We start from the raw sequence: 16,076 nt of genomic DNA, 5'->3' as shown, positions 1-16,076 counted from the left end.
CTAACCAGCACCCGTGATCACTCAGAGCGTGTTCTTGTCACACCAGTGGCAGGAGCACAAGATGTCAAAGCAACACACAGAAGCACGTGTAGAGCCTGTTTGTCCCACATTTACTCACATTCTTTCGGCTAAAGCAAATCACATGACCAGACCCAAGCAGAGAGGTCTACTTCACCCAAAGGGATGAGGAAGGGGAGTGAATATTTGCTGAACAACGTTCAGTCTCTTAGGAATAAAACTAAGAAACTCAGTAAAATCTTCCCTCCCTCTCCGGTAGAGAAACATACACACGTGTAGTGCAGATATGCATACGCACATACCTATGCTTATTTTTAAATACGGAAAAGGAGTTCCCGTCGTGGCTCAGGGGTTAACGCATCCGGCTAGGAACCACGAGGTTGCGGGTTCCATCCCTGGCCTCGCTCAGTGGGTTAAGGATCCGGCGTTGCCGTGAGCTGTGGTGTGGGTCGCAGATGTGGCTCGGATCTGGCGTGGCTGTGGCTGCGGTGTAGGCCGGCGGCTACAGCTCTGATTAGACCCCTAGCCTGGGCACCTCCATATGCCGCGGGACCTGGAAAAATACAAAAAATAAAAAAATAAGTAAATGCAAAAAGGAGTCCTTTTGTACACACACTGTTTATTCCTTTTAGAGATCTTTGCATTAGAAGTCCCGTATTGATTTATTTAATCAACACACAGCCTTCGCTATGTGCCTGGCACCATTTTACAAATATAATTCATATATTGGCATAAAAATATCCTGGGGCATGTATCTGGAGAAACCTGAGGGTTATGTTTTTAGGATAACTGCATTGAGTGAGGTTGCTGGGAGTATTTTTAATTTTCGTAATTATTTCCTAATTGTCTCCCGGAAAGAGTGCACTGATTTACACTCCCACCAACTGGGTTAAAAAGTGTCTACTTTTCCGTCATCCACAGCCCTAGGCCATCACAGTTTTCCATTTGTGTTAATCTGATCACCGTACAACACATTTCTCTGTTGTTTGTTTTAGATTTCCTTCATTAAGATGAGGCTGGGCAGCTTTCCCGCATTTATGAGCCATTTGTATTTATTTTTCAGTAAATTGCCCGTTCCCATCCTTTGCCCATTTTTCTACTGGGTTATTTTTTCTTATTGATTTATGTGAACTCTGTGAGGCTGGGAAGTTGGACCTGTCACATTTGTCTGCCGCAGATGTTGCAAATATGTTTTCCCAGATTTTTATCTGTCTCTTGACTCTGTTATGGTCTGCTGTATCAAGCTTTATTTTTATGCTGCTCAATTTATTGATTCCTTTCTGGGTTTTAGGTTTTGTGGGATTTTTTTTTTTCCCCTCATGCTCTCTTCTGTAATTTTTATGGCTTTATTGCTTTTAACTTTTTATCCTGAAACAATCATAGATTCACAGGTTGTTGCAAAGATAATACAAAAACAGCATGGCCACACCTGTGGTGGCTATCACAGCTGTAGCTTGGATCTGATCCTTGGCCCCAAAACTCCAAATGCTGCGGGGCAGCCGAAGGAAAAAAAAAAAAAAAAGGAGGGTACAGAGAGGAACCTGTACCCTCCCATCTGGTTTCCCCAGTGGTGCCAGCTTACCGAGTTAAAAGTCACACAACATGAAAATCAGGAAATTGATCTTCATTGGGTACCACATGTGTTCTATGCCATCTTATCAACTGTGTGCAGATTCATATAACCACCACCGCAATCAAGATACAGAACTGACCTGGAGTTCCCGTCGTGGCTCAGTGGCTAACGCATCCGACTAGGAACCACGAGGTTGCAGGTTCGATCCCTGGCCTCACTCCGTGGGTTAAGGATCCAGTGTTGCTGTGAGCTGTGGTGTAGGTCGCAGACGCAGCTCAGATCCCTTGTGGCTGTGGCTATGGCTGTGGCTACAGCTCGGATTAGACCCCTAGCCTGGGAACCTCCATAAGCCGAGGGAGCGGCTCTAGAAAAAGACAAAAAAAAAAAAAAAAAAGGTACAGCACTGTCCTGTCCCCACTGAGATCATCTTCATGCCGCCCCTTTATTGTCAAACCCATCCTCCTTTCCCCATCACGTCTAACCCTGCACAACTCCGATCTGCTTTCCATCTCTGTAGTTCTGTCCTTTAGATAATTTTATATAAGGGGAATATATAAGTGGAATCATCCTTTGAGACTGGCTTTCTCCATCATGATGCCCTTGAGATCTTGGCGATGCCTGTATCGAGAGTTCGTTCCTTTCCACTGCCGAGTACTCTGCTCCACACTTTTAACTACTCACCCACCCAGTGCAGGGCATTTGGTTTTTCCCAACTTGGGGCTTCTGTGAACAATCAAACTTTTGTGTGGACGTAAGTTTTCATTTCTCTGGGATAAATGCCCAGGAGTACAATTGCTTAGTCATATGCTAAGTGTATGTTTTATTTAAAAAAAAAAAAACTGCCAAATTATTTTCCACTGTTTCCTAATTCACTGTGTCAAACTCTTTTAATTAGTCTATTTAGACCATTTACATTTAATGTAATTATTAACATTCTAGGGCCAAATTCTACCATTTTATTTTTTTGTTTTCTGTGCCTCCTCTCTCCTTTTTTCATTTCTCTGTTTTCTTTTTTAAGCCTTCTTGTGTGTGACTTGAACACTTTTTAGAATTCCATTTTGATGTGTAAATAGTGTTTTCGAATGTGTCTTTTCCTATACTTCAGGTACTTTAAGGATCTTATTAAATGTACACAACAGACCGTAGTTTATTGATGTCAGCATTCAATCAGCTCAAATAAAGTATGGAAAACTGACTTCTCTTTATGTTCCTTTATATTCTCTCCACTTATGATTGAATTAAATATTTCCTCTACATACAGTGAGTACTTCCTCAGGAAGTGTTACAATTTTTGTTTTAGACCACTTAAGAATAAAAAGAAAGTCTATTGTATATACCCATATTTTGACCCTTTAATGTTTTTTCTTCCTTCTTGATGTTCCAAGATTTCTTCTTTTATCATTTTATGTCTGTTTCAAGAATGTTCTTTAGCCATTCTTTTAGGATAGATCACCTAGTGACAGATTCTCTTGGTTTTCCTTCAACTGAGAAGTTCTTAATTTCCCCTTCATTCCTGAAGGATATTTTCATTTAATACAGAATTCTGGATTGGTAGTTACTTTCTGTAAGCTTTTGAAAAATATTGAGCTACTCTCTTCTAATTTTTATTTTCTTTTTAAAATTTGTTTTGGGCATTTTGTTTGTTTCTTCCTTGCTTTCTGGGCCACACCCGTGGCATATGGAGGTTCCCAGGCTAGGGGTCCAATCAGAGCTGCAGCCACCAGCCTACACCACAGCCACAGCAACCCCAGATCAGATCCACATCTGTGACCTACATCACAGCTCACGGCAATGCCAGATCCCTAACCCACCGAGCAAGGCCGGGGATCAAACCTGTGTCCTCATGGATACTAGTCAGATTCATTTCTGCTGAGCTGCGATGGAAACTCCTCTCTCTCTCTCTCTTTTTTTTTTTTAGAGAGCTACTCTCTTCTAAATGTCATAGTTTTTTATAAGAAATCTGCTGTAATTATAGTTATTTTTCTCCTATGGGTAAGGTGTTTTTCCCTTATTGCATTCCAGATACTTCCTTACTTTTAGTTTTTAGCAACTTGATGTGTTTTGGCATGGATCTCTTTCAGTATATCCTGTTTGGGGTTTACTCCATTTCTTGCATCCATATGTGTATGTCTTTTGCCAAATTTGAGGAGTTTTCAGCTATTATTTCTTTGAATAATTTTTAGCCCCATCCTCTGTCTGCTGTCTTTCTAGGACGCCCATGAAGTGAATGTTAGATCATTATTCTCTCACAGGTCCCCAAGGATCTATTCTTTTATTGTGGTTTTTAGTCTGTTTTCTCCCAGTGTTCAGAAATGGTAATTTCTGTTGTTTTCTCATCAAGTTCACTGATTCTTTCCTCCCATCATTCTGCTGTTGAACTGCTCCATTAAGCTTTTACTTTAGTTATTGTATTTTTTAGTTGTACGTCTCCGTTTGGTTCTTCTTTATGTATTCGATCTCCTTGTTGGGACTTAATTTCTTTGATAAGATGTTTTACATTTTCAGTTGTTCCAAAGATGTTTGTTATGGCTTGTTGAAACATTTTATGATGGCTGTTTTAAAATCCTTGCCAGATAATTCTAGCCCCTGTGGCATTTAATTATGGGTGTCTCTTGATTGCCTTATATCATTCAAGTTGAGAAATTCCTGGATTTTGGTAGGATGAGTGATTTTCTTTGAAAACCTGTGTATTTGTGGTATTAGATTTTGAGTCTCTGGGCATTATATACATCTTCTGTCTACTAGGTGTCCTCTGACATTGCTCTGGCAGGGTGAGAGGGGGGTGCCCCTTTGTTGCTTTCAGGTGAGGGTAGAAGTTCAGGTTCCTCTCTAGGACTCCCCTGATAGCATCTCAGCGGGGAGGGACAGAAGTGGCTCATTACTGCTTCCCATATGGTCTCCACTGTCACTGCGGGGGAGAGGGTGGCTTCATGACTGCTGGGTGATGATGAAAGCCATGGTTTTCAACGAGGCCTTCTCTGACACTGCCCCAGTGGGGAGGAGGACAGGCCCCCAGATGAGGCTCACCCCCCAGGCTCCATACAGCGTCCTTAACATGCCCGCAGAGAGAGGGCATCTCATTACCACCAGCAGGGATGAAAGTCCCTACTAGGTCCTTCTCTTCCAGCACCCCAGAGAAGGGGGAAATTTGGGGTACCTCATTACAACCTGGTAGGGATGAAAGTCAAGGCTTCTCACTCAGTCTTTGCTGCCAGGGTAGGGGTGGGATTGCAGTGTTTTCTGCAGTGTTTGGAAGGAGCATAGCAATTATTGTCTTGCTAGGCTTCCCCTTTGCTGGTCCTTTTGTCTAGAGAGATCAAATTTTTCTCAAGGCTTTTCTTATCTGCACCTGCTAGCATTTCTAGGTTGCCAGTCTCTCTGGCACTAAGTCTAGGATATTTGAGGCAAGAAGAAAACAGGGAACTCACCACCATGCCAATCCTTGGATCCTGAGCTTCCTGGCCTGTCTGCCTTTCTCTCTCTATCTTTCAGAGTCTTCTTATGTTTGTTTTATGTTTGTCTTATGTTTGTTCTTATGTTTGTTTTCCATATAATCTTCAAGTGTTTTAGCTGTATTTAGCTGGACCAAAAGGAAAAAGTATGTCTATTCCATTCCAGAAGCCATGGCTTTATTTAAAAAAAAAAACACATTTAAACCTCTGATCCATCTAGAATTCATTTTCACATAAGGAGTCATGTAGGGGACTCCAGCTTCACTTTTCCCAGACTACTCCAAGCTGTCTTAACACCATCTATGGGATAGTCTTGCTTTCTCCTACTGATCTGAAACACCATGTCCATTTCCATTCATATGCAGGGCTGTTTCTGAATTTATTCTGTTCCATTAACCTGCATGCTTCCCCAGCACCAGCTGCTTTATCTATTGTAGCATCAAACCTAGGTCCTGTTTGCTGGAACTCATTACCTCATTCTTCTTCTGCCCAAGGGACCCGAGAGCCCACCTCTGCAGACCCTCTCTTTGCACCCTCTGAAAATCCCTGTATTCATTTTCGATGCCTGCTGTGACAGAGTACCGCAAACTGGGTGACTTAAGACAGCAGGAATGTATTTTCTCACTGGAGGCCAGGGGTCTGAAACCAAGGTGTCGGCAGGGCTGGTTCCCTCCTGGGGCTCTCAGGGAGCATCTGCCCCTTGCCTCTGTGCTAGCTTTGGGTGGTTGCCAGCAATCCTTGGTTTGTGGCTGCCCCCACTCCAATCTCTGCCTCCATTGTCACTGGCTGTCTTCCCTCTGTGCATCTCTGTGCCTCGTCTCCTCTTGTAGTAAAAACCCAGTCATATCAGACGAAGGGCCCCCTAATCCTACTAGTTAAGATATGACCTTATCTTGACTCATTGCATCTTCAATGACTGCATTGGCAAATAAGGTTCCATTCTAAGATTTGGGGAAGGATGTGAGTTTTGTAAAATTTTTCTATCAAAGTAGAGTTGATTTACAATGTTCCTTCTGTTTCTGCTGTACAGGAAAGTAACCCATTTGTACATATCAATACATTCTTTTTGTTTTTCATACTCTCTTCCATCATGTTCTCACCCAAGAGAGTAGAAGAGTTTCCTGTGCAGTATAGTAGGACCCCACTGCTTATTCATTCTAAATATAATAGTTTGCATCTACCAACCCCAAACTCCTCATCTATCCCACTCCCTCCCCTCTCCCACCTAGCCACAGTCTGCTCCCAAGGGCTGTGATCTGTTTCTGTTTCTTCGATAGGACGCTATTCATCTGGAGACAGTCTCCAATGGGTCACATTCGTCAAATGCCCCCAGATCCTCTCTTCTGCGCCCAGGTGGTAGATACTCTACCCTAGAAGCCCACCAAACCATCTCCCCTTCTGCTCACTCCCCACCAGCCCCACACAGGGCCTTCTTAGATGTGCAGGAGGCATGGCCCACTCAGGGGCTGTCACTCATGGCGGGAACTCCTTGGTCTATATAACTGGTCACACTCCCTGGGGGGGTAGGATCCTGGGCAAATGGGAAACAGCAGGGGGTCCAGTCAGGGAGTCCTCTGTCAGGGCAGAGAGTGTCCAGGGCTCTCAGAAGTACTGCACAGTAGGGGCAGACATCCATGGAGATGTTTTTCCACTTGCCGCCTTGTTCAAAATTCACAGAATCCTAATCATTGGAGATACTACTCTGTGTTGAAAGCCAATTCAACATCAGGCACGTCACACAGGCCATTCCTATTCCTCTGGAAAGCTCTGTGTCGGGTATGACGTGTACATTGTATAGGAGAGAAAACTAAGGCCCGGCAGGAGTTAAGTAACTTGCCAAGGTCACATGCGAGGAAGATGCAGGTAGAACCACCTCTGTCTGACTCTTCTGTCTCTGTCTCGATGCCCTTGGGCCTCTGAGAGCTAGTCCGGCTGTTTCGCTGGGTCCACCCTATGTAGAGTATTGCACACGAGGCCACCCGGTTCAACCTTGACTTAGGAAGTTCCTGGCAATGATCTTCACCTTCAGCCACGGAGGACCCAGAAGCAGTTCATGGAATGCATCCAATCAGCATATGTGAGAAAAGGAACATCTCGCCATGGCATTACTTTAATAGAGAACAGAGTTTTAATGGTCTCCCTCCCTAATTTGCGGGGACTTACATTTAAGCTCTTTTGAACCCTTTTTTGGTTTGTTTTGTTTTGCAGAATCATCAGCACTAGATGGAGGCCCTGCTGGGACGTTTCCAACCATCAGTGACTGGTGAGTGTTTCCTGGAACCACATCACCCTCTTCCGTCTCAGATGGTGAGCAAAATGCCCCCTTCACGGCCCCAGTGTGACCAGCCCCCAAGTCTCCTTTACCCCTGGAAAGGACCAAGAGTCTCTGTGGCTCAAAGGGAGGCTTGGGTGTCAGACTCCAGGGTTCAAATCCATGCTCTGTCACCTGCCAGTAGGGTGAACTTAAGTAGGCAAGAAATTTAACTTCTTTGAGTCTCCATTGCATCCCTGGTGAGATGGGCAATGACAGTGTACTCTGAGGGGCTGGCATCAGCTGGATACAGTGTACACACAACATTCTGAGCACAGTATCCAGCCCATGGCATGTTCTGCATAGATGTAAACTCTCAGTGTCGCCACCACTGCTATTACCCTTATTCCTATTATTTCTGTTACTCAAGCAGGACTGCGTTCCTTCACTGGTCTGAGACGCAGAAACCTCTGACTCCAAAGACACACCCAGATGAGAAATGTTTGTCATTATTTAGATTAGTGTGGCTCTGAGGAACTGAGTCTTGATTGCCAGGTTGTGAGTGGGGCCTGTGTCCAGTGACAGCAGCTGGACATCCGTGCCACTTACAGAGCCCCACTCTGCCCACTGGAACGTGAGGGCTTTGCTGTATCCTTGGAAGAGGCTAGGAAGCAGCTGTCAGTCATCCTGCAGGCCAGCCACGGGGAGGACTTCCCTGAGGCCACATGTGTACACAGAGCAAACCTGGGCTCCTGCCAACTCTGTCTGGGCTTTGTCCACCCAAGTTCTTATCTTGGCTTTGTGTCTACTACTCCACCACACCTGCCCCTGAAAAATCTGGGACCCTCTCTGGGGATATCTTTGCCGTGGCTTCTCAGTTCTTGGTTCTCATGATCCAGTGTTTCCTGGGAAGATCTTGAGTAGGTTTTTCGGTACTTTGGACTCAACTCCATGAAAAACCATGTTTAGCGGTCAAGGGAGGGGGTGTGCACTGGCAACAAGGTTGCCAGTGACCTTGACCAGAAGAGGACATTGCCCTCACAGAGAAACAGATGATCAGCTCCACACAAGTAACTGAGAAGATATTAGGTATGTGTGCAGGGTATAAAAACAAGATGGCATCATGGAAAGGGACCCCATTTTAGATGGGAAGGTCAGCATTAAGACAGCATCCGTGATGCAAATGAAATGACTTAGAAGCCAACCAAGCAGACGTTAAGGAGATGAACGCTCCAGGTGGTGAGGACCCACCTGTCCCAAGGCAGGAATGAACCTGCCAAGTTTGGAGGACAGAGGAGGACCATTGCTGTTGGGACACAGAGATGGGTGGGACGAGACCAACTCTAGAAGGCAGGAGGCTGGGGTCTAAGGCCACTTGCCCTCCAAGCCTCATGTGGCCCAGAAAGGGATTTTGGACTCTGCCCCCACGCCCTGTCACTGGCAGTGCCCAGTCCCATGCTGGGCAGACATTTTTGTATGTCATAATCTGCAGGGACCACTACCCATGAGCTCTTCCCCATACTCTACAGAGACCCCATGAGTTAGGGGTTCTGCCTCTCCCCACATGGCCAGCGCATGGCCACCCCAGCCCTCCTCTCCACCTCCCGCCATCGCCGTGAAAAGGGAACCTGCACTCCGTGAACTACCTTTTCTACATTTTATGAGTGCATTTGAGTCGAATCCGCTCTGCAGCAAGGCTTGTGGATGAGACCTTCTGTCTCAATCAGATACCTTGGTTAATGAGGCTGTACTTCACACAAATCTCCATTTCTCAAAGAATTATAAAACAATCAAATGCACTGGGCATTAAAACCTCCGTGGCCATAATTTAATCTGGCTCCAATAAACACAATGTCTCGCCGGGAGTTTCTGTTGCCTGGGGGCCATAATTATGAGTATCAGTTACTATTTGTACCATAAATGTGCAGAGCTGCCGGTTAATAGACAGTCCTGGTGGAGAAAGCGCTGCATCGACCATCTCTAATGAGCTGTCCTCTGAGCTGGCCTTGGGACGTTACCCGTACAGATAGAGACCATTTTCTAGTTCCCGCAAACACCTGTCTTAATGAGGCTGTAGGGCACCTGTTTACCTGCCCTCATTCCCTTCAAAGCTTGCCCTCTCGACGTGTGGCATTTACAGAACTACCAAAATGCCAGGGCTCCTGGCTCAGGCCAGATCGTCAGCCACACGCCGGGACGCTGAGTGATGCTTGAACACCGGCAGTCTCCTCCTGGTCCCTTCCGCCCTTGCCAGCCGACTCCTCCAGGCCCCGGCTATTAGACCCTGTTGCAATGACAGCTTAGCCAAATACAGCAAAGGTTTTCAAAAGCCCAAGTTAGTCACAAAGTGGCATCGTGCAATCCAAAAGAAGATCAATGTCAGGAAGAGGCAGGCAATTTTATTTTTATTAATCCATGTAGATGAATGTTCTCATTACCTATCTCACTCACCTAGGATTAAAAAAAAAAAAAAAGCAAGTGTAAAAGCACCAGTTTTCCATATAGGAGATTTTATCATCTGTATTGAGGACGTGATCATTGTACTTACACATTTTATGGTGCTGTTTTCTTAACAGCCCACAGCACGTTCGTTTAATATTAATAAAGCAGATGTTTGGCTGGAAGTGGCTGGAAGCCACGTGGCTTTTATACATCCACGAATGACGGCGCCTCGCCTCCCAGCGCTCTGTCCTCTAGGTGGTCGACAGCTCCCCGGCCCAGAGTCCCAGCCTCCGGACAGAAACGGAAGCGGCTGCCGCCGTCCTAGCCTCTCTCCTCTGTTCTCATAGCCTGACCTGAGGGGGAGCGGGGGGAGCAGAAATCCTGTTCTCATGAGCCCAGGTCTGAAAGACAAGGACGTATTCTGCCATTTCTGTATTCTCGGCGCTTCCACTGGAACCAGCTATAAATTTTGAATGGGATATAGAGGCGGCCTCACACCAGAGGACATTAGCCCCAAAGAAAATCACAGAGAAAGTTTGTGGGGCGGGGAGAAAGGACAGCGCTTCTCCACGGAGCCATCCCTGCGACGGCGCAGGAGCATCTTGGCAAACTTTGTTCTTGTGGCCACGTGCCAGCACACTCATTGGACCATCAGCCAGGACACTTTTTCGCTTGTCATCATCATCATCCTAAGCCATTTGGATAAATTTCCCCTTGATAACCTCTCGCTCAGGCAGATGCAAGATTTTCGAGGAGTTCCCTTCATGGCTCAGTGGGTAATGAGCCCGACCAATATCCAGGAGGATTCAGGTTTGATCCCTGGCCTCGCTCAGCGGGTTAAGGAACCAGCTTTGCTGTGAGCTGTGGTGTAGGCCAGCAGCAGTAGCTCCGAATCAACCCCTCGCCTGGGAACCTCTACATGCTGTTGGTGCGGCCCTAAAATGCGAAGGAAAAAAGAAAAGATTTTTGAAATGCGTGGGGATGCTTCCTCTGTGATACCCTGGAAGATCCAGCCCTTGGTTCGTCCCAGACAACACAACCTATAAATTAAAATGAAAACCCCACCCCGGTACGACAGAGCGGGCTGGCTTCCTTGCCTGCCGGGCAGACAAACCTCTGATTAGGCATGCCTCCTGGCACAAGCAGGAAAGGAGTGGGAGATGAGAGCCGTGAAGGTTAGGTTGGGGAACCCGGCAGATGTATCTGCTGGCAGGGCAGCGATACTGAAACACAGAGATGCAGCGACGTTAAAGTCCCGGGCGCAGCCTGGCTTGGAGGAGTAAGACGCTTGCGGCGCTGATCAAAAGCAGAGTCCTGAAGCACAAGTCTTTTTCCCTCAGGAGGGGAAGTATTTTGAAGACCTGGCAGCACTCCCCAAAGTGGCTCTGGGGGTGTGCAGAATTGATGAATCATTTGCTGTATTAGTCACAGGAAGCCACGTGTCTTTCAGCCGGGGCTAAACCTATCCAAATGCGTTGCTCTGCGCAAGGACCTCTAATCCGCGGGGACTTTAAACCCTCCAGTCTATTCCCCGGGTAACCTGGCCTTGGGCGGAAACAGTGTTTGAGAATTGATTGTTTTATTTGACACTAAGCAGGGGACCCCACGCGTGGCAGGTGTTCAGTGATGCCTTTCATGAATGACAGGATGAGCCCAATGAACCGACGCAAGGACACCCCTGCTTTCCCAGAGGTGGTGGGGTGGTGCCCCCAGCAAAATGCATGTGGAATAGTCAAAACCGCCTCGGAGAAAGCTTTGCGTGGGCCAGAGAGAACCAGGACAGATGTCACCCTGGCAGGGGTTCGTGGCCACGATCACAGGCCCTGTTGGGAGGTCTGTGTCATCTCTCAGAAGGGCCTGCTTTGCAACCCTGGCAGGACAGCCCCACGTCCCCGCTGCACCCACACGGATGAAGGGGTGGGTTGGCTGGAGCTCGGGTGCCCAGCTGCACAAAGTCATCAGCTTCAGTGCCAGAATCCGCTCTGCTCTGCCAGGGGAATAAGCACACTTGCCACCTCAAGCTGGGGCCTGTGGTCCTGTGCCTTTGCCTCAGGATTTTCCGGTCCTGCCACCCACCCCTCTTATTTTTATGCTGAGTGAATGATTAAATTCCAGAACATTAAATGAGATCGTGAGGCCATGGCAAGACAGAGCTGGCTGTTTGAAACCTCGATAGTGGAAGCTTCCTTCGCCCCAGGAATCAATTGATTCCCAGCCCTGAGCCCTGGGCCCCCGGCCGCATGGTTCGGAGTTCGGAGGCCACGGACCAAGAGTTCCTCCCGCGGCTCCTGGAGAGGAGGCTGCATGGGTGGTGCCAGGAAGCCCCAGGCGCTTCAAGGGACTGGGGGAAATTATGCTTGCTATCAAAAGGTAAGCCTGTCTCACCCGATGAATAATGGAATGGTCTTCAATAATCCATCAGTTTATATTAAAAATTCCAAAACGTTATAAAATGTGAAGACACAGAAAATGGTCACTCCGTGTTTCTGGAAAATCGAAGCAGGAGGGAGGGAGCCTCCCCGAACCCCCGCCTCTCAGCCGTGCGAGGACCAGCCTCCGCATCCACAACACCCACACCTCGTCCCGACTCCACTTCCCTCCGCCCCCCCACCCCGACTCCTCTCTCAAACCAGCCAGGCTCACACTGTGAGCCCCTCCACTGTGTTGCCTTCCCAGCGTGGCTCTACCAAGCACCACAAACTGGGTCACTCAAAACGGCAGAAATTTAATCTCTCACATTTCGAGACCAGAAATCCAGAATCAAGGGGGCAGCAGGGTTGGTTCCTTCGTGAGGCCCCGAGGGAGAATCTGCTTCAGGCCCATCTTCTCTTCTGGTAGCTTCCAACAACGCTCAGTGGTCCTTGGCTTGGGACTCCAGTCTCTGCCTCCAGTGTCACATGGCCTTCCCTGCCTGTCTGCTCATTTGCTGTCTCGTGTAAGGTCACATCGTTGGACTCAGGGTCCCCCCCAGGTCACCTCATCTCAGGGCCTTTACCTTGAAGTCCTGTTGTGGCTCAGCAGGTTACGAACCCGACTAGCATCCATGGAAATGTGGGTTCGATCCCTGGCCTTGCTCAGTGGGTTAAGGATCTGGCACTGAAGTGAGCTGTGGTGTGGGTCGCAGACACGGCTTGGATCCCGAGTTGCTGTGGCTGTGGCGTAAGCCTGCAGCTGTGGCTCCAATTGGACTCCTAGCCTGGGAACCTCCATATGCAGCAAGCGCAGCCCTCAAAAGCAAAACAAAACAAAACAAAAAAACCAAACTTTACCTTAATTCCGTCTGTAGACCCTTTTCCAAATGAGGCCACTGCAGAGGTACCGGGCATGTACGTGGGGGGTGGGAGGGGTTCACCAGAACCAGAGCCGTCAAGCATCACGGTTGCCAGTGGCCCCCAGGTGCTGAATCTGAGGTTGATTCTCCATCCGCATCTCATCTGACCCACTGGACCACCCTCTTTCTTGGGGCCCCTTCTCTCGGCGTCCAGGAGCCCCCCTTCACCCCGTGGTTTCCTCCTGCCTCCCTCCGCCCCTCACACAGGCTTCCTTATCTGGGGGGGATCCCTGCTCCAGCCTCTTCGTTCAGGTCAAAAACCCTGGCAGTGGCGATGACTCCTCTTCCTCTGACACATCTGATCCAACGGGAAGTCCTGTGGGCTCTGTCTTCAGAAAAGACTCAGGAGTTCCCGTCGTGGCTCAGCGGTTAAGGAGCCCCGACTATCATACAGGAGGACGTGTGGGAAGGGCCCTCCCAGAACAAAGGGAAGGCACCGTGACATGACCAGCATTGTGTGCGCATCTGTAACTCTGGCAGCAAGACATAATCTGTATCCATGCGAAACTTTGTAACACAGATCCTTCCACCAGAGTTTACAGAATGTGTTACCGTGTAAGGGGGTCAAAGGGGCCCAAGTGTAACAGGAAAAATAACCGAGGGTACGCATGACAGCGCCCCGCTGGGTTCGGGGCTCGGCCTTTGGCTATGAATCCGCTGAGCCAGTGCCGACGTGAATCAATGCTGCTTCCTGGCAGAAAGCCTCGGCGTCCCATCTCTCTGTACAAGAGTCCTGCAACAGATGCAGGTTCAATCCCTGGCCTCGCTCAGTGGGTTAAGGATCTGGTGTTGCTGTGGCTGCGGTGTAGGCCAGCAGCTACTGCTCCGATTGGACCCCTAGCCTGGGAACCGCCATATGCCGTGGGTGTGGCCCTAAAAAGAAAAGACTCAAAATTCAACCATGTCTCACCACCCCATCTGCATCACCTCGACTCTCCTTGGATACAGTACAAGCCTCCTAAGTGGTCTTCCTCCTTCTTAAAACCCATTCTCAGCAGCAGCCAGAGGGACCCTGGGAGGTCAGGTGAGCTCACACCTGCTCTCTGCTCAAAATCCTCCAATGGTGCCCGTTTCACTGGGAGAAAGATCCGAGTCTGTGTGATGCTGCCCAAGCCCCCCCTGGGCTGGCCTCCGATTACTTCTCCGACTTTGCCCCCCTCGCTCCCCTGCCCCCACGCCGCTGCAGCGTCCCTAGCACACTCCCACCTCGGGGCCCTTGCGCTGGCTGCTCTCGCTTCCTGGCGTGATCTTTCCCTAGAGACCTGAGGGGCGCCCTCCCTCGCCTCCTCCAAGTCTCTGCTCCAGCGTCACCTTCTCGCCGAGCCTCCCCTGACCAGTCCATGAAAATTGCAAACTGCCCCCCGGCCTCCTGATCTCTGTCGTCTCCCTTCTCTGCTCATCGCGTGAGCAGATCCCCGGGGAAGCAATCTTTGTGTATTGATCCCCCGTGGATCCTGAAGCCTGGAATGTAGAAGGTGCTCAGCAAGGGTTTGTCAAATAAACAAGTGGGGGTGCAGTGTCATTAAAAAATGATTTAATTGTAAACCATATCATACCCCCAAAAGTACACCAGACACCCCCAAGTACCCCCCACCCAGCGTAAAATAAGAACATGGCCTGTTCACGCGAGTCCCCTCTGAGCCCCTCCCGTGACTGCCCTCTCACTCCCCCCACCATGCTTATTGCATTAATAATTCCTTTTCTTTAATGTTCTCCACAGATGTCTGTACCCCTAAGTACATATAACACGTATGTTACACATGGAATAACGTATGTAACGAACACCGCTGTGTTTTTAAAACACGTTTGCATAGGCAGGCACGCCAACAGTTGTAGTCTCCAAATTACGGTGACTTTTCATTTTCTCCTCGTCCTTTTCTGGATTTTCCAAGCTTACAGAATGAACACGGGTTGCTTCTGCCATCAGAAAACTATGACATAGATGCCTGCAGACGCCTGAGTGGTCTCACGGTGAAACAGGAAATACGCCCATTTGCGAGGCAAATAAATATCATTTGTGTCCTTATGTCCCTCTATGACCTCCCTCCAAAAAAAGGTTGGGATGTGTTTAACATGGCAGAGAAGCAGATATTGCTGAAGGGACTCTCAAACCAAGGTGCCCAGGTCTGGGTGACCTGCAGTGAAGCAGGGCCTTTAAAATCCTGCTGTCCAAGGAGGGACCCCACCACACATACACCCCAGATACAGCTCTGGGCTCCGTTCCTGAGAGCAGCGCCTGGCGTCCAAAAACTGCTTTTCTTTCTATTTGTCAGCTGCTGCGAGTCCTGGGTGGTCTCCAGTCTGATTTCAGGGACTCGCGTCTTCCATTATTAAGGATGCCAGCCATTCTGTGTTTTTGCTGCTGTCAGGGACCCTCGCTCCCCTGGGGAGAGGGGTTGTGTGGAGCAACGGGCTGAGAGGCTACACTGGGTCCCCCACGCTGTCCACCCTCCCCCCCTGACATGACCTTGGCCGTGCAGGCCCGGAGCCCCAGCTTCCTCTCTTCAGCGCTTAGCTCGGGTCCAGAACATCTACCTGTACAGGCTTCTGTTTCCCATGCTTTCCCTTTTTCTTTCTTCTTCTTTCCTAGAGTGATGACAAACTCAAGGTCACCGAGCCAAACTGCCTGGATGCCTGTCCTGGCTCTGCCTTTTGGCGACCCACGGTAGGCTCCCTGACTTCTTGGTACCTCCACTTTCCCAACTGCGAAATGGACATTTAAAAATAAGCCTAGGAGTTCCCGTCGTGGCTCAGTGGTTAACGAATCTGACTAGGAACCATGAGGTTGTGGGTTTGATCCCTGGCCTCGCTCAGTGGGTTAAGGATCTGGCGTTGCCGTGAGCTGTGGTGTAGGTCGCAGACATGGCTCGGATCCCACATTGCTGTGGCTCTGGTGTAGGCCAGTGGCTACAGCTCTGATTAGACCCCCAGGCTGGGAATCTCCATATGCCGCAGGAGTGGCCCAAGAAATGGCAAAAAAAAAAAAAAAAAAAAAAGACAAAAATTAAA

At 48.7% G+C, this 16,076-nt stretch overlaps 1 long non-coding RNA gene across 1 annotated transcript in view; it reads left to right on the top strand.

Annotated features, from left to right (window-relative positions):
• LOC146404351 (uncharacterized) overlaps positions 1-15,733 on the top strand; it is an 84,526-nt gene extending 68,793 nt beyond the window's left edge. The window contains exons 4-5 of the long non-coding RNA XR_014840097.1: positions 7,252-7,306; positions 15,658-15,733. This is a non-coding gene — a long non-coding RNA (uncharacterized LOC146404351). The remainder of the gene's footprint in view (positions 1-7,251; positions 7,307-15,657) is intronic.
• Positions 15,734-16,076: the final 343 nt, after the last annotated feature.

Source organism: Sus scrofa, chromosome 3 (assembly GCF_054392235.1).
Source record: "Sus scrofa isolate SSC_HxYL_T2T_F1_AM1 chromosome 3, Sscrofa_HxYL_maternal_Yorkshire_Landrace_v2.0, whole genome shotgun sequence".
Classification (NCBI taxonomy): domain Eukaryota; kingdom Metazoa; phylum Chordata; class Mammalia; order Artiodactyla; family Suidae; genus Sus; species Sus scrofa.
This window is presented reverse-complemented; position numbering and strand designations above follow the sequence as displayed.